Source organism: Pinus tabuliformis, chromosome 8 (genome assembly GCF_031772625.1).
Source record: "Pinus tabuliformis cultivar Carrire ecotype Pingquan chromosome 8, CPIR1, whole genome shotgun sequence".
Classification (NCBI taxonomy): domain Eukaryota; kingdom Viridiplantae; phylum Streptophyta; class Pinopsida; order Pinales; family Pinaceae; genus Pinus; species Pinus tabuliformis.
The window spans coordinates 1,328,074,830-1,328,097,698 of NC_142294.1; positions in this window are offsets into that span (position 1 = coordinate 1,328,074,830).

Here is a 22,869-nt window from a genome sequence, read left to right on the forward strand (position 1 = left end):
ATGCCCAAGATTCTAAGTAATTTGATGATGAAATGTGTAACTACATCGATACGTATCCAAATACACTTCAAATATGGATGGATTAGCAAAGATTGTAAGCCCATTATCCATCTTATACACAAGAAAGAAGGCATTCTCTATTGTCAAATTTGGCTTTTTGAAGAATTATAAATATATAATTTACATTCATAGTCTTAATATTATTTATGCCTTAGCTTCTAAGTAATTTGATGATGAAATGTGTAACTACATGGATAGGTATCCAAATACACTTCTAATATGGAAGGATTAGCAAAGCCTGTAAGCCCATTTTCCATGTTGTACACAAGAAAGGAGGCATTCTCTATTGTCAAATTTGGCATATGGGAAGAGATTCTCATATGCATTTCTATCTATAAATCTTTTCCATGCAAATTGTGTGTATTGGAATAAAATTATTTTTATATTAAAAAGAAATTATTTGTTAGTATGGAAACCATTTTTTTTTGCAAGAAAAATATTTTATCTATTAATTAGATTAAACTAATATTATTATTTTGAGATAGTTTTTTCGGTAATAATCACACCATCAAAATTTGATGGTGTGATTATTCTGGAAGAAGTATGTCAAAACAATATCAATCACAAAAGTTTGAACTCAGAGATAGTATTATTATATGTTTTTTTTGGTTGATTGAAAAATATTTGCATTCAATTTCTTTGAATAGAGATGATTCATTTCATTATCAAATTGAAAAATATATGGAAATATTCTATTGAGTAATGATCTGGATTTCGCAAATTATCCTGCTCCTCAAGCTCTTAAAACTGGGAAATTCCACATATTAGATTGTTAATGATTTTTGTGTTGCTTCCATTAATGCTACCATGAATCTAACTTTCATTTATATTCTGAAATTTAGCCACTCAAAAATTTAGCCAAGTCTTACAAAGTAATTTTGTTTATTTATTTTAATCAATATTATATTTTATTTATTTATTTTAATAAATATTATATTTTTATTTATTTATTTTAATTAATATTATATTTATTTTTCTCTTGTTAAAATTAAATTGTTGTTAATAAAATAGTTTTGGATTTACAATAATATCAATGGAATTGCTTAGTTGTTATATATTAATAATGTGTATTGAATAATATTGATAAATTTTCCATTTCAATATGTTGTTATAATTTGGATACAATATTTTTTAATATTTTTTTGTTATTTATCGGATATTTTGTTGTTAATTAATAATTAATAATAAATAGTATTACTAATTGCGGTAGATTATTTTGCTATCAATTAATATTATTAATTACTACTGTTTAATACATATTAACTTATTAAATAATAATAATAATAATTTAGGTTGACATTTATGAGTATTGTTGTGTGTGTAAACGATTTTATTGCACATTAAGTTTTTATATATCCTAAAATCATTAACATACATTTGCGCTTTTTTATATTCAATTTTTTTTGGTAGGGACTACAGTGCATGCCGTCCTTGTTTAATCTAGATATTGAAATATTTGAGGCATGTCTGGTATTAATATTTTTTTTATTAATATATTTTTCTTTTAAATATTACATGTCAACTAAATGTGAAATTAAGAAACTATATATCCCCCTTATACTAAAAGGTTGTTGTTGTTGTTGTTGTTTTTTAACTTTTTTTGTATCTCTATATAAAGTTGATTTAAAAATAATATGGAAATTGAAGTATTTTATTATGGCTTATATTGAAATTTTTTGTTGATACTATTTCTAATTTATCAATGTAAGTATTATCTTATTATTTTAAATGTAACATTACATGACAACATCTCCCTCATATTGGAATGTAGAGCACCTCTCGGCTCAAAACTAACCATATTATTCATTTATATTGTATTTTCATTTTCATTTTTTATTTTTAAATTAAAAGAGTATTTCATTAATTAAAAAAAATTCATTTAGTGTGGCTTTTCAAAATCCAAAAACTATCATTTATCATAAAAGGACTATAAGTCATGGATTATCAGTCAAAGATACTAGGAAATCTACTAATAAAAAAGAACTGTTAAACAATGACAATAATAGTAATTACTTGAAATTATGTCTCTACATTGCTCTCTATTTAAGGCTTTGCCATTGTTTACCTCTTCATCTAGTCCTGATGATGAACCACACTTGTTGGTTCGAAACGCGTCGCCAGAAAATTCTCTCATGTGATTTCTACCGAAAGACTTTGTTTACTTCATTATGGATCACAGAAGGTTGAATGCAGAAACATACTTATTCTTTGAAGATACAGGGTGAAAAATTTAGGGTTTTCTGGGTTAAGAAGGAAATGCCACTGATATTGGCATGAGTTTCCTTGGGTTGGCTAACTTTTCTCCCTCTTCTTCGACCAACACATTATTTCTCTTATGACCCTTTTTCTATCCTCCTTGACCATCTCGGGGGGATATTTGAAAGATTCTATATGAACTACTAAATGGGGATTTGAAAAACTTGAACTAGATTGACTATTATCTATTTGATCATCTAGCATAGATGTGGATCTTTATTGAGGCGAGCCTTTGCTATAGCAAAAATGTGTGGAAAATCCAAATATATTTCTAGGATATCTTCATTCTCATTCTCTTACATTATTGATCTAGTTGGTTCCTTTAGTAGCGAATTTTGTAGATTACCTTCTGGATTCCTTTCCTTGAGCTTTGTTGCAAGTGGAAAAGACTTGGGAATACCTCTAGTAGTTTACTAGGGGGATGATGGATTAAATTTTTGTGTTTGGGTATGATTCAAATATGAGAGAGATGCAAACTTTTTTCCAGATCTTGGGTTCTAATAAGAATTTATGGCTCCTAGCGATATCAAATTCCTTGTCTTTCGGGGAAATTTTCCAAAACGCTCTTACTCTTTATGAGTTGATTGATATGTTGGTAGATCCTTTGCTATCATAGGATATGCTCTAAAAACGTGACCATATTTATGACAAGGCCTACATATAAATGAGACATTTTGACAATCTAGTGTCTAATTCCAAAAATTACCCTAATAATAAATGTCTATTAAAGATGGAAGAAGAAACGAAATATTCATATAGACACAAATCCTTACATATTATTTGTATATCCCTCTTCTAATTTCATCAGATAACCTTGTAAAAACTACTAATGATATTGCTAATGTCTTCAAGGATTTCATTTTCCCAATATTCCTTTGGAAGAGAAAAGAAATGAAGCCATACCTAAGCAACAAGGAGGTCTTCCTTCTTAGAATTGTACCACTCTTTCTAAAATCAAATGAAGATTCCAACATTATTAGAAAAGTAATTCCATCCTTCAAAAATATTCATTCTATCTGCGAAGCTAGAAAAAATTAATGTGAAGAACAATTTTGTTTTTTTTGTTTCTTTGTTTTTTTGTTTTTTGTTTTTCTGTTTTTTTTTTTTTTTTTTTTCCTAAATTGGACTAATTCTATTAATCAAAAATATGGTACAAGATGATACAATCAAGAGAGATAGAAAACTGGCAACCGGAAATGATAGGACTATCAACCTCGGTTCCGGAGAAGGAGTGAAATAAGCAAGAAGCTACAACATATGGCTGGAAGCAAAAAGACTGGCTTCTACCTAGAATGAGAAGAAGCCTCAACACGAAGCTTTTTCCCTTTCCTTTTTTTGACTTCAACCCAACCATCCTAGGGTTAATGAGCAATAACAATTTGAATATTGGGGTTCTCCACAGGGGGGCCCTCCTTTTCTGAATTAGAGGAGGAGGTCATATGGACGCGTTTCTGGGCGATGGCTGTATCGAAGGAATGCACCGGACCATCAATGGAAGGGACCACGGAATGAGGGGCTTGATCCAATTCTGCATCGCTACCTTCATCTTCAGAGCTAGAGAATTTAGAATCCACGACTGGAGGTGGAGAGCATGGAGCCCATCGTTTGGACTTGGGCTTGGAGAGGTTATCCTTATTCTTTTTTGTCGGGAGAGATGGGCAGGTGTTCTGCAGATGCCCTGATTGGTGGCAATGGCGGAAACAGAATGTAGTATTTTCGTAATCCAGTGTCTGGGTCTAGAAAAAGTCATTTATCTTGAGATTGATTTGGTTTGGAAGTCCTTTGCTCAAATCTAACTCCGCACATATTCTGGCATATGTGTAGAGACCTTTATTTTCCCACCAGTAATCTCCCATAATGAAACTGCCCAAGGTGTTGCCTATAGCTTTATAGACTGCAACATGCCATAAGTGGGCAGGTAAGTTTGGAAGCCTGATCCATACAGGTGTCCTGGTAATGACTGCAGTTGCTGGATCAAAATCTGGGAACCAAGGAGTCAAGAAGAGCCCTGCAGTTCCCATGAACCAAGGGCCTTCTTCTAAAGCCTTTTCATAATGCTTACTGTCATCAAATAGAACAATGAAGTATCCTTTTGAACAGAAACTGATCTTACAATGATGAGTCCAGTTTGCATGGATCCATGCATAGAGATCTTGAGATCGCGGCCACAGTCCGTTAAACCTGAAAATGATGGTTCTTTCTACAAATTCTTGAAATTGGTTTGCAAGACCTTCATGGGTGATTTCAACAGAGGGAACTTCCTCTATCTTGTCAACCAAAAAAGGCTTGGGTTTAAGGGCTTCCGGGGATTTGTGTGTCTCAGAGTGTACTGCATCTTTGTAAGAGAAAGGAGGAGTACAGGATGACTGTCCCACCGCACCTCCTCTCAAACCAAGGGTTAACACCAAAGAACTGTTTCTGGTAATGCTGTAAGAAGAGAGGGGAAAAAGGTCTTCAAGTTGTTTACCTTGAAAGAGAAGTATTTGAAGGCCTGAAGGGATCCCAATATGCCATTCTAGATCCATTTTGAGATCCAGCACCAAATCTGAAGAACTGACCCATTGCAGGATGGTTCTGCCTGAAGGTTGAGAAATTTGGATCTGAAAGGAGTCAAAGAAGTGCCTAGACACAGTGCCAGGGCCTCTTGTGCATCCGAGAGCAGATCTGCCATGGCAATGATAGGGAAGGGATTTCTCCTGGTCGGGCCAGAGGAAAGTCCCCATGGCATAGCTCTGCTTGAACTCCACATCTCCTCTGATGGGAAAACCGTATTCGTGAAAAAGATTATTGAGCTGCCACTCGGGCATCGATTGGTAATCGGCCTTGGAATACCGAGGATAATGCACAGGCAACTGAAACGCGCAGGGGCCGTCTCCTCCTCCATTTCTTGAAGGAGTATTCCCATCTTCATTGCCATTTAAGGACCCTGAAAAGGGCTTTTCCCATGCCAGCTCCTTGGCTTCGGCCTCCAAGACAGTTGGACTCCTTTCCCATCGCAGCAGTTTCTTGCGTATATCTTCCAGTGAGTAGATGTGCCAGAGGCCGCCGCCGCCCCCCGTATGATTTTTCTTTCCATTTTTAGGGCACCATGGCTTTGTTACAGGAATTTTGGCAGATTCCTGCTGCGAACAGATCCAACAAATCTCACAATTATTGGCCGTCTGAAGAACGATTTTGTTACTTATAACTCTAGATCTATTTGTCCCTCGATGTTCCATTTCTTTTGGATCCAACCTATTAGGGAATTTTCATAGGGCCATAATCTCATGAAATTTGAAATGAGAGCATGATTCTTGAATATATTGGATATATTCTACAATCTTGTTAGATTTGGCCTCATACTTTGGATCTTGCACTATTTTTGATATGAAATGCCCTTGAATTTTATTTTTCTAGTATGCTCCAAGCAATGGTTTCTCCGAATGACCAAAATCTCAATTGCCTATAGTTGATATTTGAAAAGGATGTGAATTATGATGAGTTTGGGAGGGATTTCCAGTTGATCCAATATTCCTACAAACCCATAAGACGATTTGACTGAAGGAGAGGTCAATCCCCACCCCTTGAAACTACCCATGGAATTCTATATAGAAGAAATCCTAGTCGAAAACCCTAAATAATCCCCTTCATAAATTTTACCATATTGTATTTTCATATTATGATAGTAATATATAGTTTTTCCCTAATAGAAATTGCAACAATGATTCAAATTTACAAAGATGTTCGAAATTTATATATGTAAAATTTAATTTTACAAATAGGTTAAAATTATATATATAGTCATTTTCCATAATTTCTTTCATAAAAATGGGTAGATTTTATATTAAGTCCATGCCTAGTCATGACAGGTACCCAGATAATAAGTTACATAAATGTATCTAGTAGCTCAATTCCTTGAGCATTTGAGATTGCCTATACAGATTCAGTCCAAATCCTTAATCGAGAACTCCACAATACGAAAAATTTGATTTCATTCGAGCTAAATATTTTCAAAAATATTTATCCAGATATATTTTCATCCCATTCTTATCTATTTTCCACTTTAAATATGACTGAATTCTCATTTTTGACAACCCCTAGTTAATCCCCCTCATTTTAAATATTGTAACTATTTTTTTTATAATTAAAATGGCTTGAGGATTCAAACACTTATTCTAGAGTTTGAGGAAGGAAAATGCTTGGGATTAGAAGATTGATTTTTTTATGAAAACCATGGGAGGATAGAAGTTTTGGAATTTAATGTACTCGTTGTTCTATTAATTCAACTAAATAGGAAGGACATTGGAGCCATGCTTTCATTAGTTGAATCCACAAGGTAGAGAGGACAAAATTTAAGAAGTGATGGGATGCATTGGTAGGTGGGATAACCAAAGTCAACCAATGGGAAAGTGGCGCAATGGCCTCCCCATGACCATGTGAACATAGAGAACCAACATGACTGAGGATAAAAATGAGGGAAACAAAGAGTGTATGCCCACACAACCACTAGATGGTTATAACAATTATGGGAAAGAGGAGGAGGGACATCATGCTAAACACACAAGATGGAGGAGAGAAAAGTAAAGAAGTAAGGAAACAATGTATTACAGGAAAGGAAAGCAAGAATACGAGGGAATATTACATAGAGAACCATTGTGCATTATCGAAGGGGGCACAAACAACGAAAAAGGAAGTTGAGCATAGGAGATTGAAAGAAGCTTTGTGTTTCTACAAGAATTAAAACGAGAGGATAGATTCCTTTGGTTGAGGATTGAAAGGCTAGAAGAACATATCTCAAGTGAGGTGTAATAGTCTCTAGATTCGTTAATGGGCTAGGGAGTGGAGATGCTTTAAAATTTGGATTCCCTTGATAGTTGGGGTGGAGGCCTTCTCCTAGGATTCCTAGTAAGGAGTGTTCTAAAGTCCCCCTTTCTTGTATTCTAGATTTATTACAGTGTGTTATTGACTCTTAGGTATGGGTGGAACCATTGTGGGTAATATATTTAAGGGTGGAGGTGACTAACCTTTGGATTCCCTTATTTTGTTGAGGATGGAGCTGACTAGCCTTTGGGTTCCCTTATTTTTTTAGGTTGGAGGTGAAAATGCTCTAGATTCCCTAGTGTTGCTGATGGTGTAAAAGAGAACCTTTGGATTCCATTATTTGACTAGTGGGTGGAGGATGAGAGGCCCCATGATTTCCTATTTCATATTTTGGACTAAATAACTAGTGGGTGGGGGTGGTTGACCTCTAGATTCCATACTTCAGCTGATTAGATTATGTAGTTGGTGGGTGGAGGTGCTGTATCCTTTGGATTCCCTATTTTGGATAGTTGGATTGTGTGGCTAGTGGGTGGATGTGTTTAGTCCTTTGGAATCCCTGTTTCAACTAGCAACAATGATTTTCTCCTTTGATAAATCCTCCTTAAGATATGGAATCTAGCTTAGGGGTGACTAGTTGGAAGATAGCAAATAATGCAAACTAGTATAAGGATGGTTGGAGAGTTGAAGTCTCGATCTCAGTTTGTAGGTTCATGCTATAAAATATAAGTGTCTCTCGTGATTTTATGTTCTTATGCTCTGAATGTTATACACTTGTTAATATGCTAATCAATAATAGATTGATTTATGCTAAAGATTATGGATCCTGTGTGAATGAGAAATGTGGATTTCTTGGATGGTTTTGCAAGGGATTAAATTCATGTGTTATTTTGAGCATAGATTTTAGTTGAATGGCTTGTATGCAATGGTTATATGTGCTAACTATTGTTTCTTGAGTTATAATAAATGTCTATGCCATCTGTGTATTGACAGAAGGATAAATCTTTGTTTTGTGTAATTTTTCTCTTATCAGGCCTTGGTTTAGAATTTATAAGCTTAGGAGAGATAGCTTGTTCATACAAATATGTATACATGGCTAGGGTAAGTCGTTGCTTACACTTAAGTTCAGGATGGATAGCCTTATATGTACAAATATCTATATATTTCATTCTTATGTATATGGGTTGCAGTGTGAGTTAGGCTTAGGTAATATAAGCTCCATAGGGTCGTGTTTTGCATATGCTACATATGCACAAGTATTTGTTATTATCACGTTAGGCTAAGTATGTGCTAAGCTAGGGAGTGGAAGCATTACTTCGTATAAAAACATATGTGTATATATATGTTGCTAGGCTTGGACAAGTCTGTGTAAATATCAGGAAGGATAACTTGATGAACTCACATGTATGTACACAAATGTTATTGTGCCAAAGGGCTTGGGAAAGGGCTATTAGATTCATATTTAAACTACGCATGACCTGTAAATTCTTAAAGCTTTGGGGAAATGGCAATACACCCTACTAAGCCATATACAAGAGGACTGTGACCATACATGAAGGTAGAGGAGAGAAGGGTTATTGATGGTTGTGAGGTACTCTCACCGTTAGATGACTCTGGAGGTCTTGAAGGGAGCCCATGGAGGAACTCTCATGATTCTATCCCTGGGATAATGTGGCAATGTGGGGCATGTCAATTAATGGATTGCGTAACAAGGAAGAGGACCCCAATTTCTTTCATAACACAACATTAAATTCTAATAAGGGTCGAGAGTTTGGCAGGGCCCTTGATCAATGTGGCATATGCCATGGATGGAGAGTGGCGTGGTGCCTCATGGCATGCCATGTGGAAGGTATGACATCACGAGGATGGTCAAGGATGATGATGTCACCTTGGTATTTGGAAAAGGGTGCGTTAAACAAATAATTTGGGATGAATATCTCAGGAGGGAGAATGATTTCCATCAATTAATGGGGAAGGGATTCCCATCTCACTTCATCGGGACTTCGAAGGTTATTCGTGGAAGCGTTAAGAGAAATTAACAAGGTTTGAAGTCAAATATTACGTGGTAGGAGTGACTCGCTTGACTGGGTTATATAATATGTGAATGTTATGTCGAGGAGGTAAGGGGGTCTACATATGGTGATGTGGCAAGCCACAGTGGTAGCCACATGAGGGTGACATGGTAGTGATTTTGTGTGCCACTTGGTAGGGCTTGGTTCAAGGTAGAAGATTAATGGATGATATTTAAATGGCCATATCATTTGATATGGATTTTGGATTGAAGTAAATTTTATATTTCTATAAATGTCTTGATGAGATGAAAGTAATGATGAGGTTTATTTTAGGTTTTGAAGTGTTTGATAAAAGTCAGAAAAGTTAGACCCCATTTCCATAACACAACATTGGAGGTCAAGTATCAATAGTAGCACCCTCTTTTCACTTATAGTGTGGTCTTTGGGTGGTGAAGGGGCATGTTTATAGAGTGGTATCAGAGGAAATGTTCAACACTAGACCTTTAGAGATCATATGAGGCCTCAAAGCAATATGAAAGATGTTAGGACTGGATTGTCATATGGATTGATTTTATGTACTACTTTATGTGTTATGTATGCATAGAATGTGGTACTATAGCTTGAACATGGTTTTCAATGTTATTTTTTTCTAAGTTAGGCTAATTCTATTACTGAAAAAATATCATACACTGAGGCCTTAGCCTGTACCTATCCATGCCTGAGTAATGGCAAAAGAACAGAGTCTAGATCTAGATTTCCCAAAAAGGGAAACCAGTCCATGTCAAAAGTGATTTCAAAAAATTAGCGTGCTGCCCACACAGGGGAAAGTAGCAAAGCGCACAATTTGTTATCAGTTTTCATAATGAAACAAAATCCAGCTGAAGAGCCTAAAACCAACAGTTTTTTCCCCGAAACCCCATTGAAACAAAAAACTAGAAAGCAAAGTTCCAAAACCCTGAGAGAAAAGACACGTGGCATGCTGAGTGGCAAACATGTGGTAGACTATGTGGCAAACATGCGGTAAACAGAGTGGCTGACTAGGAGCAAGGTGGAGACGGTGGGTGTTCCTCCACGATGAAACACCTGTACTCCTCCATGTCACCACCTACCTGTTGTGAGGTCTCTGTGTTGCCTGCCTGCCGCGCCGAATATTATTCTTCGATGAAACAACAATAAGGGTCCATAACCTCGTCTGCATGCTGGTCCTTGTACACCTCCTTCCCTGCACATCTCATCTCTTTTTCATTGTTCCTCTTCTGAGCTATGTCTGGTTCAGCTTTGGTGTGGCTGCATCCTTCGGTGGTGCATCCACCACCCACAATGTTCTGTCCCTCAATAACTCTAGTGCTACCACCACACATAGTGTCCTGCTTTGCAATTTCTCTGGTGCGACCACCACCCTCTGTGGCCTGTTGCTCAATGACCTGCTCTACCTCGTGAAAGAAAATGGAGATAGTGGCTATGATGATGGGCCTGTTCAGGGTGGAATGGAAAGTGAATTGGGCATTCTGAGGTTGCAACTGTGGATGGGGTGGAGTGCTTCTGGGAGACAAAGCAGAAATGGAAGGAAAGCTACTGGGAGGCGAGGCAGGGGGCACTGAATGGAGGCATCCTCTTCCACTACGGGTATTTGGGTAACGTTTGGGAGCTTGCTTGGCCAGGGAAGAACTAGTGTCTGAAATTGGAGAATGCTGGGGGCGAGTCAGGCTTCCTCTGCTTCCACCCCTGCAACTGCGCATACGGTGTCGCATTCTTGGCATGTTGCCTACAGGAGTATGAGAATTCCTTCCGGAATTGGGCTCAGTGTGATGTGGATATGCAACTGAACTTGTGGGCTACTCAGTGGAGGGATTAATAGCAAGGGCCGACTGGAAGACAAAATGGCAATCCAGGCTCTGGGTGAAGTAAATTCCGAGGCCAAAATCATTACATCATAGGAGGTGGCAATGTCTCCCAGTGGTTGTGCGAGAGCTGGGTGCTGCAACGGCTTGAGAGCAGAGGCATTACAATGGTAGAGGGTGATGGACAAGTGAAAAGGTGAAATTATCCTGGGGATTCATGTTTTACACAGAGCCGAAGTGGGTGGCGGTTAATAGGTTGGATACAATGCCTGCTTAAAGTGCATTTATGGTTGTTGTGAATGCCAATTTTAGACCACTGTGCCAGTCTACGGAAGGCCATGTGGTCTAGCCACATGCCAACCCAATCAACCGCCACCTCACTGTCCTTATTGATCACCCGCATCCGGGAGATGTGCTTCTTTGTGCACCAGGTTAGTGCATGCTTGTAATTGAGATTGGTCATGTAAAATATTGATTGTGCCAGATTGTAGGACCTGATCATGTTCAACTCCTATATTTTCCAAGAGATTGGCTACCTTGTTGTTTTCCCTTTTGACGTGAATGAATGTGGTAGCTCGTCTATTTTTCATCCATTGCTCTATTAGTTCAAGCCTGGCCACTAGTCTCCAGCTAGTAGCGACTCTCGAAGCTGTGATTCCCAATTGTATTTGGGTAACCATATGTATCAAAATTTGGGAGTCCCCTTCTATGATAATAGGATGAAAATTATGTTGGTGCGTTAAGTTCATACCTTGCCACAGTCCTTCCATTTCAGAAGAATTATTCGTGTCCCATCCAATTGAGCAAAAGTATATTAGCAGAGTTTAGCTTTCATGATCTCTGAAGATTCCACCATGTCCTACTTTTCCTGGGTTGACCTTTGATGCCCCATCAAAATTTAGCTTTATCACATTTTTTGGAGGGGGACTCCAATGTGAGGGCTGCTTGTTGATAGTGCTTACTCAGTTGGGATCAATTTGTACCTACGATAGCTTTAATTTCCAATTGTCCCATATTCTCTGTTGCGGTGCCTGGGTGGGAAATTCCTCAACACTCCACGATTGGAGAGCTAGGGTTTCTTGGATATTCTGACATAAATTGGTCGATATGATCTCCAAAGTAGTGCTTTGATTTTTGAAAATTCTTTTGTTTCTTTCCTTCCAGATCATCTAGAAAAGGAAGCCCGACAGAATTGTCCATAACGCATTTAGAATTTTTCTATTATATGGCTCAGGAGTCCAATTGTGAATGGTGCCTTTTATATCCCCTAAGATTCTGCAGGGTCGCTGACATCTGAAAGTAAGTTTTTCCCATAATTGGTTAGCCATGTGGTAGGAGTCCATGAGGTGCTGAATAGTTTCTTCATGTTTTTGACAATTAGGACAGTAGGAGGGTCCCTGGAATCCTCTTTTAATTAAGTTGTCCCAAGTGAGAATTATTTGGTGATAGAGCAGCCATGTGAAAGTAGATATTTTGGGCCATATTCCTGTAGTCCATATGCGATTCCAAGTAGGATCTACTGGTTCTTGTGTTTGGAGCATCAGCGTATATGCCTCTTTTGTTGTGTAAGTTCCTATAAGAGTATATCCCCATTTCAGAACATCTTTTCCAGTAGTACATCTAATTGTCCTGCTGGTGAGTTCTTTGTGTAGCTCCAAGTTATAGGCTTCAGTTTCTTGCTATATTATCTATGCAGTAGGTTTCCATTGCCTGAAGCCCTGATTGGTACTTTGAGTCCAGTATTGTGCTACATGGTCAGTCTGGTTGATGTTGTTTCCATTATGATTTGTAAAGGGTAGGATTTCTACAATTTTTGGTCTCTATTGCCAAGAATCCATCTAGAAATGCGCAGTTCTCCCCTCGCGTATCTCCCAAAAGCTATGCTTTTGTATTAGCTCTCTATGTTGTTTTGCTGCATTCCAAATTAGAGATCCTGTGTCCATGGTGGTGATTCTTATCAACTCTTCCTGCAGACGATTGTTCACATATTTTGCAGTCCATATTTGTGCCCATGGCTTCTGTGGGCTTGAAACCCACTTCCACCATATTCATGCTCCCATTAATGTGTTGCTGTGTTGCGGGTCTCACAATCCTAGACCTCCCTGCTTTTTTGGTGTGCAGACCGTGTCCCATTTTACTAATGCCCATTTATGGTTTTGCCCTGTGGAGCCCCATAAAAAGTTGCATTGCAAATTTTTGATCTTTTTGAGCACCCATTTTGGAGCTGCAAGAACAGAGAAGAGATAGAGAGGCATGGATTGTAAAACTGCCTTTATCAGAACGAGCCTGCTTGCCATGTTGAGAGTTCTATAGGTCCAGGATGATAGGCGGCTTTCAATTTTCTCAATGAGTTGTTGCCAGGATGCATGCTTTAAGGCTGAATCTATCAGTGGAGCGCCCAAATATTTAGATGGAAGTTTAGCCTGTGAGAATCCTATGATTCTGGCGATTATTCTTTGAGTGGCTAGAGGAGTGTGGAAAAAGAAAATTTGAGATTTGGTAGTATTAATAGTGGTTCCTGAGGCTCTTGAAAAGGTTTCTAGTAGAGCTTTGAAGGTGCGGGCTTCACTGACAGAAGGGTGTCCGAATAGCATATTGTCATCAACAAATTGTTGATGCGTTATCGCAGAGGTTCCATGGGCAGAGATGCCTCTAAGGTCGTGAGATTGAACAACATTCTTTATAAGGTGACCCAAACCTTCTGCCATAATAATAAAGAGGAAGGGGGATAAAGGGTCACCTTGATGAATTCCTCTAGATGGGGAGTAGGGTTTGGAAGGGATTCCATTAACTAGGATGGAGCAGAAGGGGGAGGATATGAGATTCATAAGCCATATAACCCAGGTCGGGCTAAAGCCAAAGGTAGTCAGCAGGTGTTTTATATAGGACCATCTAAGTTTGTCAAAAGCTTTAGAAAGATCGATTTTAAGAAGCATACCAGCCTATTTATTGCTCTTTAAGGAGTGAATGATTTCATGAGTCAAAAAGATGCCATCCAAGATTTGACGTCCTTCAACATAGATAGATTATTCCGGTGATATGAGAAGAGGAAGGAGCGGTTTGAGGCGATAGAGCAATGGGCCTGAACTTCTCCGGAGTACTCAGCTGAGCTTCTTTGGGGATAAGAGTTATGAATGTCACATTGAGAGATGGAAGTAGCCAATGCATAGCTTGTGATTCTTCTACCACATTCCAAACTTCTTCTTTGATTAAATCCCAAAAGTAATGGTAGAAGTTAGAGGTGAAGCCATCAGGTCCTGAAGCTTTCCCATCTTTCAATTGATTTGAAGCCGCTTCTACTTCCATCAAAGTAATCGGTCGCAGCAAGAGATGATTGTGCTCCTCTGTTATAATTCTAGGAATATGTTGGAGTATTTCATTTATTGTAGGCTATCTATCTATAGGCGGCTCTTGATGAGCTTATTTGAAGTGATTAGTGGGCTCTTTCTCAATATTTTCCTATTTCTCCATTCTGTCTCCCTGTGGATTTTGAATATGTGAGATGGTATTATTCATTCTTCTTTGGATAGTTGTGGAGTGCAAGAATTTTGTATTTCTTTCCCCTTATTTTAGCCATCTGATTCTTGACTTTTGTTTCCAGAGCATTTCCTCTTGTTTCCTTCTTTCTTCCAATTGTGTGAGAAGAGCTTGTTCTTGACTTGCTAGGTTCTCGGTTCTACCTCTTGTAATGATATTTTGCTGTAGCTTTCTCATACTTTGCTCGAGCACTTTTTGATCTTGAAATATATTACTAAATGTGGTGCGATTCCAGGTTTTGATTTGCCTTTTGAATGCTTCAATCTCTGCTGGAATTTATACATAATTGAGCCGCCATTGGGAATAAAGCTCTCCCACACTGATTTGACCATATTTTTGAACTCTGGGTGAGTGAGGCAAAAAGTTTCAAATTTAAATGGTTTCCTGTTTGAATTTCCAGGATACTTCCATTGCATGGAGATAGGCCAGTGATCCAAGTCGGCAATGGGGAGTATTGAGATGCTAATGTCACCTCCTAAATGTACAGAGTTATGTGAGATAAGATATCTATCCAACCTGGATGAGATTTGTTGAGAGCCCATCCTTTTATTGTTCCATGTGAAAGTACCATTATCAAATGGTAAGTCAATTAGCCAGTTGTTTTGAATGTATTCTTTGAAGCTGCCACTTTCACTATCCAGCTTCCTTCTGCCTCCTAGTTTTTCCTCCAGCCGAGTGATCATATTGAAGTCAGCGCTTGTGATCCAAAGTGGATGTGTTCTTGTAGAATTAAGAATTTCCAACGATTTTAGTAGTGTATTCTTTTGCATTGTATCTTGGGGGAAGTATACATTTGTCAAGTGACCATGTATATTGGTTCCAATGAGGTGGAAAGTGGCTTGGATAAAATGATGAGAAGCATGGAAATCTGTAAGGGAGATGTGCTGCATATTCCAGGCTATTGCAAGCCCCCCCGAAGCTCCTGTTGCATCTACCGTGACAGTCTGGCATCCTGACCAGGCTTTGGATAAGATGGAAGCTAAAGTGCTAGTATTACATTTTGTTTCCTGCATAAATAAAATATGTGGTCATTCTTGCTGAATCATGTTCTTTATCATCCTGTATTTCCCAGGACTGTTAAGTCCTCGAACATTCCATGAGATGAGATTCATGGTTGACCAGTAGGTAAGGAACTGTAGTATTCAGTCAACTTGGAGCACCCTCCAGAATCCATTAGCATTTCCCTAATGAGGATGGTGTGTTGTAGATCTATCTTTTTGCCTCTTTTCTTCCCATCTTTGGTGATGTGTTTCCCATCCCATCTACTTCCTTATTGTATGCTAATGTGTTATGCTGATGCACTCTTGAGAGTACTACTTCCAGATTTTCAAGTTGCCTATATGGTATTTTGTTGAACTCTTTCCTCTTGCATGCTTGTTCTAGACTGAAAATGTCTAGGTCCCCTAGATCAAAGCTTTCAGGTTCTTCTTCTATTAGACTTTGTTGACTACTCTCATCCATGTGGTGTGTTGAATTGAGAGGGCCTGTCAACAGGTTATCAATGTTCATTCCTTTTTTGGACCAAAGGGATTTGTGGTGATCTTGAAGGGGAATGGGATGCGAGGTTGTTGGTTGCAGATCAGAGTTATTTGCTAATGATGGTTGACTAGACTCATTGAGGTTTGGTACAACAAAAAGTTTGGTGGATGGCGCAGAGGTTGTCTAAGCTATCTTGGGAGGATCTGATTCATGCATATCTAGGTTTGACAAAATGTCAAAACTGCTGCTTGAGGATGGCACATCAGAGGATGGTATTACATTTTTTGGTGTTGTAGGAGGTTTTTTGTTATGCTTCTTTCTACTAGCAACTTTGGTAAACCCTTCCGCATCAGATTCTTCCCCATTGTCTATAGATTTAGGAGGGGCATTTAAAGGATAGTCACGGAATAGATGTCCGTGGGTGTGGCATTTCCTGCATCTAAAAGGCACATGTTCATAGTCTATGGGTTGAATCCATTCAAAGTCATCGTGAAGGAGACTTACCGAGTTCGTGAGTGCCTTGCCAAGTTTCATGTAAACGCAGATGCGAGCATATGAGGTGTATTGGTGAAGCTTTGTTTCCTTTGCAGTATTTATGAATTCTCCTAACCAATTTCCAATAGCTTTAAGTGATTCTTCATCCCAATATTCCAGAGGTAAGGAATACATGCGAATCCATACTGGTGCCCAGCTGAAGTCTTCCTTGTCTGGATTGAATCTTTCTATCCAGTCTCGTAGATATAGACCCGCTGCATTAAAGAAATAGGGTCCTCCATCTAGGACGCGATTTCTGTCTTCAATGCAGTTGAAGATGGCTGTAAAAAATCCTTTGGGGCCTAGCTGTAGGGTAACATGTCCCTTGGGCTTCCACTTTAAGGTTATCCATCCTTGTAGAGCTTTTTCAGTGGGCCAGTAGCCTATAAATTTACCTATCAGTGCATGGTCTTTCATATATTGTATTTGTGCATTGATTCTGTGACTGGGTAACTCAATCTTGGGTCATTCCGTTGCAATGGGCTTGCAGGTGGACGACGATGCCTTCTTTGGTTGCTCAGATGCTACAGGGTTATTTCCCATTTCATTATTCAGATCTATCTGTTTGTTCTTCTCCTGTTGCTGCACAGGCTTTACCGTTGGCTGCTCTGCCCTTCCAATTGAGGTCTTATCATTTCCATCTTCAAGTGTCCAGTTTCCATTGTTGCGACCTATGGGGGGAGGCTCTGTTTCCTCCCTCATCGGGATGTTCATTGGTTTTTGCTACCAGATCTACCAAGCCCACACTGGCAGCAATACTGCTTAGTCTTGAGAGACTGCTTGCTCTGTCTTTGTGCTGTGTAAGGGTTTGTCAGAAACCCTAGTCCGCCATTTTCCTCTGCCTTGAGCTCGACAAAAACCCCATATTATTGGTTTTCAATGTTATTAATGTGCTCAATTGAGATGTATTTTTTCACCTAGCCTTACATGAGTAAACACCCAATAACAAGCCAAGTTTATGAATTATATTATGCATTTATGTTTGTTTAATCTAATAATTGTGTGTGTGTGTGTGACAACACATAAGGGGACACTAAAGGCTAAAAGTCATAAGGAATGGAACGGTGCAATATAACACTAACAGGTCCCATAATGGTTAAGAAGAGGAAAGACTAGTAGAATAGAGAGGAGAAGCAGGCTCTCCTAACTAGATTAATACCTTGAGGATCTTAATGGTTGAAATAAGGAGCTACATGGCTGTCAATGAAAGAATTTTCAAAAAATAATAAACAAAAGAAAAAATGAATGCAGTTATACTACAAATCCTTTCAGACTTGCAGAGGCAAAAGTAGCATGAGATCCAAGCTAGCCATAGGAATATGAAGATTTCCATGGAGAAATAAGAAAATACTAATGGCGCAGATGAGAGTGGATCTAGAAAGAGGCACAGGTTGACAAGTGAGGATACAATGAAAGGAGGTTTTCTATGAAATACCCCAGAGAAGAGGAAAAGACACCATGGGAAACAATCATGTGATGTTCATATACATCATTATCATCACGATCATCCTCATGAAAAAAGGGAAGGAGAAGGAACATGTGCTAGAGGAATTTAAGAAAGTGTTGACAGGCAAAACATTTCCTCCTACAATGAGTGAGTATTGAACCAATCAGAGTCCCAATTAGACCCTTTTTTCGTGAGACGGTTGTATACTCTTTGGATCTAATGCTCAATTTCTTGTGCTAAACTAAACTAAAAAAAAGGAGTAAAAGAGATGAAAAATAAAGTAATTGAAAAATTAGGAAAAATATATGACATATTTTAATATTTACAATTATTTACAAAAATATAAACAAACTGTTGATTGTATGAAGTTAATTTTAACGACATTTATGATTGGGGGCAGGGAATTCATTCAAACATAATAAACCACGTGAAATATCATGTTTTTTAAAATCTGGATGGAATTTGGATCCAACTTGCCACACAAATTGATTTTTGGAGTGTTTTTATACAAAAAAACCTTTAAAAAGATGTTTATCAATTTTTCTCCTATCCAAGCAATTTTTTTTTCATAAATTAATATGCATGTATTAACAAGAAATAACAGTAAATAAAACTATCTTGAAAATGAGAGAAACTTATATTCTACCTCTTGAATATCATATTTCAATCATCAGACATGAATATATAAAAAAGTTCACAGTTCATAAACTTCTACTGATAATAGATAGAGACTGTAACATATCCTAAGAAATGTTTCAACAGAATAATCAAATATTCATTCAAAAATAAATATGCAAAAGTTAAAGAACAATACCAAATGCATCCATTAAATAATTAAAAAGATGACCAAATATTAATCGCATAGCTCAAAAGCACATTTGATTATGAAATTGGTCTTCAAAAGAGTTGTAACTTCAAAATTTGATTAAAAAATACAAGTTCTAAGATTTCATGATTTCTTGACCTCTACTCCAACATAAGAGGTTGTATAAATACTTTAAAAATAAGATAAGTTTGTTTGATAAATAACAACTTAGAAAATCATAAATATTTTCTCTAATAAAGCAATACTTCTAAAATTAAAAGTTTCATCCTATTAATTGATTTTTTCTGAAAAGTTGTCCAGTTTTTTATCTTTCTTCCTCATCCTTATAGTCTTTATCTTTCACATTGAGTAGCAGATGTGGTGCATGGATTTGGACGTGACTCACCCATTCTAAATATACTTGAGAAACAACTGAGAAATGAATTGGATAAAACTGATTTGTGTTGACCTAGAAATTTGAAATTAAACTTTGGATTTTTTTCTTCTTTTTGATACTTGTTATGACACTTAGAAATGAGTTTGATCTATTTGAAAGGGAAATGTAGAAACTTCTGGAAATCCTACTGCATCAAATTTTTTATCTCATTTATTTCTCTTTGGTCATTGATGATGATGTGTTCTAATGGATGCTTCAGCTCTCCTAGAAGGAGTTCTTTTAATGGTTTAGAACCTGTTAGACCAAACTCCTCAATTTGAGAGAATTTGGTTTATTTTTTAAATATTTGAAGGTGGTGGAACCCTCATAACATAAAACAATCAATCAAACACTTTTATCACTATTGAAAGTTTACATAAGAACTAAATTAATATCAAGCATTTCTGGATTTTTCATATTTTGAGAATACTTTGTGTTTACAATTTAATTTATTTGGAAAAATAATATAATATATTGATAAATGTATGCTTCATGGAATATGTAATCATAGTTGAAATTCTACAACTAAGGAAACAAATGAAAAGAAAAAAATTGTACAAGCTTCTTCAATTTTTCTTTTAGGACACTAACGTCATTTAGTAAAACGAAATATTTACATATGATCTTTTTAGAGGCTGCAACAGTCTAAAATTTTTTGGCCTACACTCAAATTCCAGAGCCTTCCTTGGTTTTGCCTTTGATGGTTGCAAACACTCGATCTCATTCCTTGAGCTCCTTCAGGGTCTTTTCACCCTTTTTCTTGCTTAACCAACTGCTATATTTTGGCATGTTGATTTCTTTGTCATGCTTGTGATCTTGTTCTGGTCTTTTCGAAGGTTTATCTTTGTGTGTTTGGGTTGTCCTAGCTATGTAAATGTTTGTCACACTCTCACACAAAGTTGTAAGCACTGTCATGCAAGTGTCATCACGGTCGTCCAAAGGTCTATCCCAAGTGTCGCACATGTCGCTTTTAACTCTAGACACTCCCACAGAGGGTCATTCTTTGCTATGTTATCCCTGTGGTTAGTATCGCCATGTTGTCTGTAGGTTTTAACCCCGTATAGAAATTACCTGCATACAAATTCTTAAAACACAGAAAATAAACAATGCGAGACCATAACACATAAAACACATATACACATAGATTTTCCCTTAGATCCCAAAACTGGGACTACCAACTTTATTTTTCATTATGTTCCTTTCAATGTTATAATACATATTTATACATGCCGAAGCATCCAATACAATGGACCGAAAACCATCACATCCAAAACCATGGACCAAAAACCATCGCGTCCAAAAACATGTGCGAAAATCATGCACAAAACCATAGGTGGGTTTGCTCAAACTAACATAGGTTCCAAAACCAAAAATTTTTGGGGTGCTGCCTTGGACCCCATAGAGTGGGTTTACCTGCACTCCTCAAAACCCCTGTGACCCCCCCGCTATGCAATTGGCTCAACGAAGGGGGGGGGGGGCTCCGCCCCCCCTCTAACCCCCTGGTTAACTACATGGACTGGTAGTGGAAAGAATATAACACAACCCAACATTCTCCCACTTGTTGTTTTCTTTCCACAGGGGACCACAAGAGAGCTTAGTCATTTATCCATCCCTGCAATGCCCATTATTTCTCTACACCAAGAGAACTTCTCAGAGCTCAAAGATTTTGTCAATGCATCTGCATTATTCTTCAAAGTGTCCACCTTTACCAGCAACACCTTTTTGTCTTCTATCATATCCCTCACAAAGTGATACTGAACATCAATGTGCTTTGTATTTGAATGATATGCAGGATTCTTTGCCAAGAAAATTGCACTTTGGCTGTCACAGTCTATCCTTATAGCTCCCTATACTAACCCCATACTTGAACACAATCTCTGCAACCAAACTGCTTCCTTTCTTGCATGAGTGGATGTCATGTATTCTGCCTCTATAGTTGATAGTGCCACTACAGATTATTTCTTACTCATCCAACTGACTACACCTCCAAATAGGTTAAACACATAAGCACTTGTAGATATTCTCTGATCCAGATCTCCAGCCCAGTGTGCATCAACAGAGCCACGAATATCCAACACTCTATCCAATCCTGGTCTTCCTTGATAGCATAAACCATAATCACTAGTGCCATGCAAATACCTGAAAACCCGCTTCACTGTTGTCTAATGCTCATTTCCTGGTTTTGACATAAACCTGCTCAATACTTCCACTACATGTGTAATGTCTAGGCTAGTATATACCATTGCATACATATGGCTACTGACTTCACTTGCATATGGAACACGGGCCATGTTCTCTTCCTATTCTTGCGTCTTGGGACACTGTTTAGCAGATAACTTTACATCTACAAGAATAGGAACCTTCACCAATTTACTATCTTGCATATTAAATCTTTGCAATATTGTCTTGACATACTTCCTTTGGTTTAACCAAAGCTTCCTCTTTGCCCAATCTATTTTGATTTCCATGCCCAAAATATAGTTTGTAGCACCAAGATCTTTCATGTCGAATTTGGAGGACAATTGGGTGTTCAAATCCTAGATAATTTTTTTGTCATTTCCAACTAGCAATATATCATCCACATACAAGACCAAATAAATAACATGGTCACCAATTAATTTAAAATACACAAAGTGATCTTCTTTGCTTCTGTTGAAGCCAATGCCTCTTATAAATGTATCAAATTTCTGATACCACATCCTTGGTGACTATTTTAACCCATACGGAGACTTGTTGAACTGCATACCAGTTCTTTCTTACCCTTCACCGCAAAGCCTTCAGGTTGCTTCATGTAGATTTCCTCTTCCAAATCCCCGTGAAGAAATGTTGTCTTCACATCCATCTGTTCTACCTCAAAATCAAAAGCAACAACAATAGATAAAAGTAATCTAATAGAAGTTACCTTGGCAACAGGAGAAAAAAATCACCAAAATCAATTCCCGACACATGGGAATAACCTTTTGCTACCAACCGAGCTTTGTATTTCTCCACATTTCCTTCAACATTTGTCTTCTTCTTGAACACCCATTTGCTACCAATGGGTTTCCTTCCAGCCGAAAACTCCACCAAATCCCAAGCCTCATTTTTGTGCAAATATGCCATTTCATCAACCATGGCCTCTTTCTAGAGTTTTCCATCCTATGAATCTACTTTTTCCTTCACAGTTCTGGGATCATCATCAGTAATAGATAAAGAAAAATTTGAACAGAAAGCAGATGGACTATACCTTTCTGGTTGTCTTCTTTCTCAAACTGATCTTCTCATACCAAGAGTTTGTGACTCTTCATCTTCTGATTCCTCCTCTAGTGTAGAGTCTGATTGTTCCAACTTTAGCTCAACCTCTATCTTCTCAGGTTCTTTGGTTGGAATTCATGTTTAATAACATATTTCACCTCTCTGAACACCACATATTGGTTTTACACAACCTTCCTTGTTACTGGGTTCCAAAGCTTTAAACCATCCTTATACCCAATAAAGATGCACTTTTCAGATTTACTATCCAACTTGGTTTGTTTCTCCTTTGGAACATGTACATATGCATCACATCTAAATACCCTCAGATGTGAAAGAGAGGGTTTCTTACTAGTCCATACATCTTGTGGAGTTTTATCCTCCAATGTCGATTAAGGTGATCTATTGACTAGGTAACATGCTATCTCCACCGC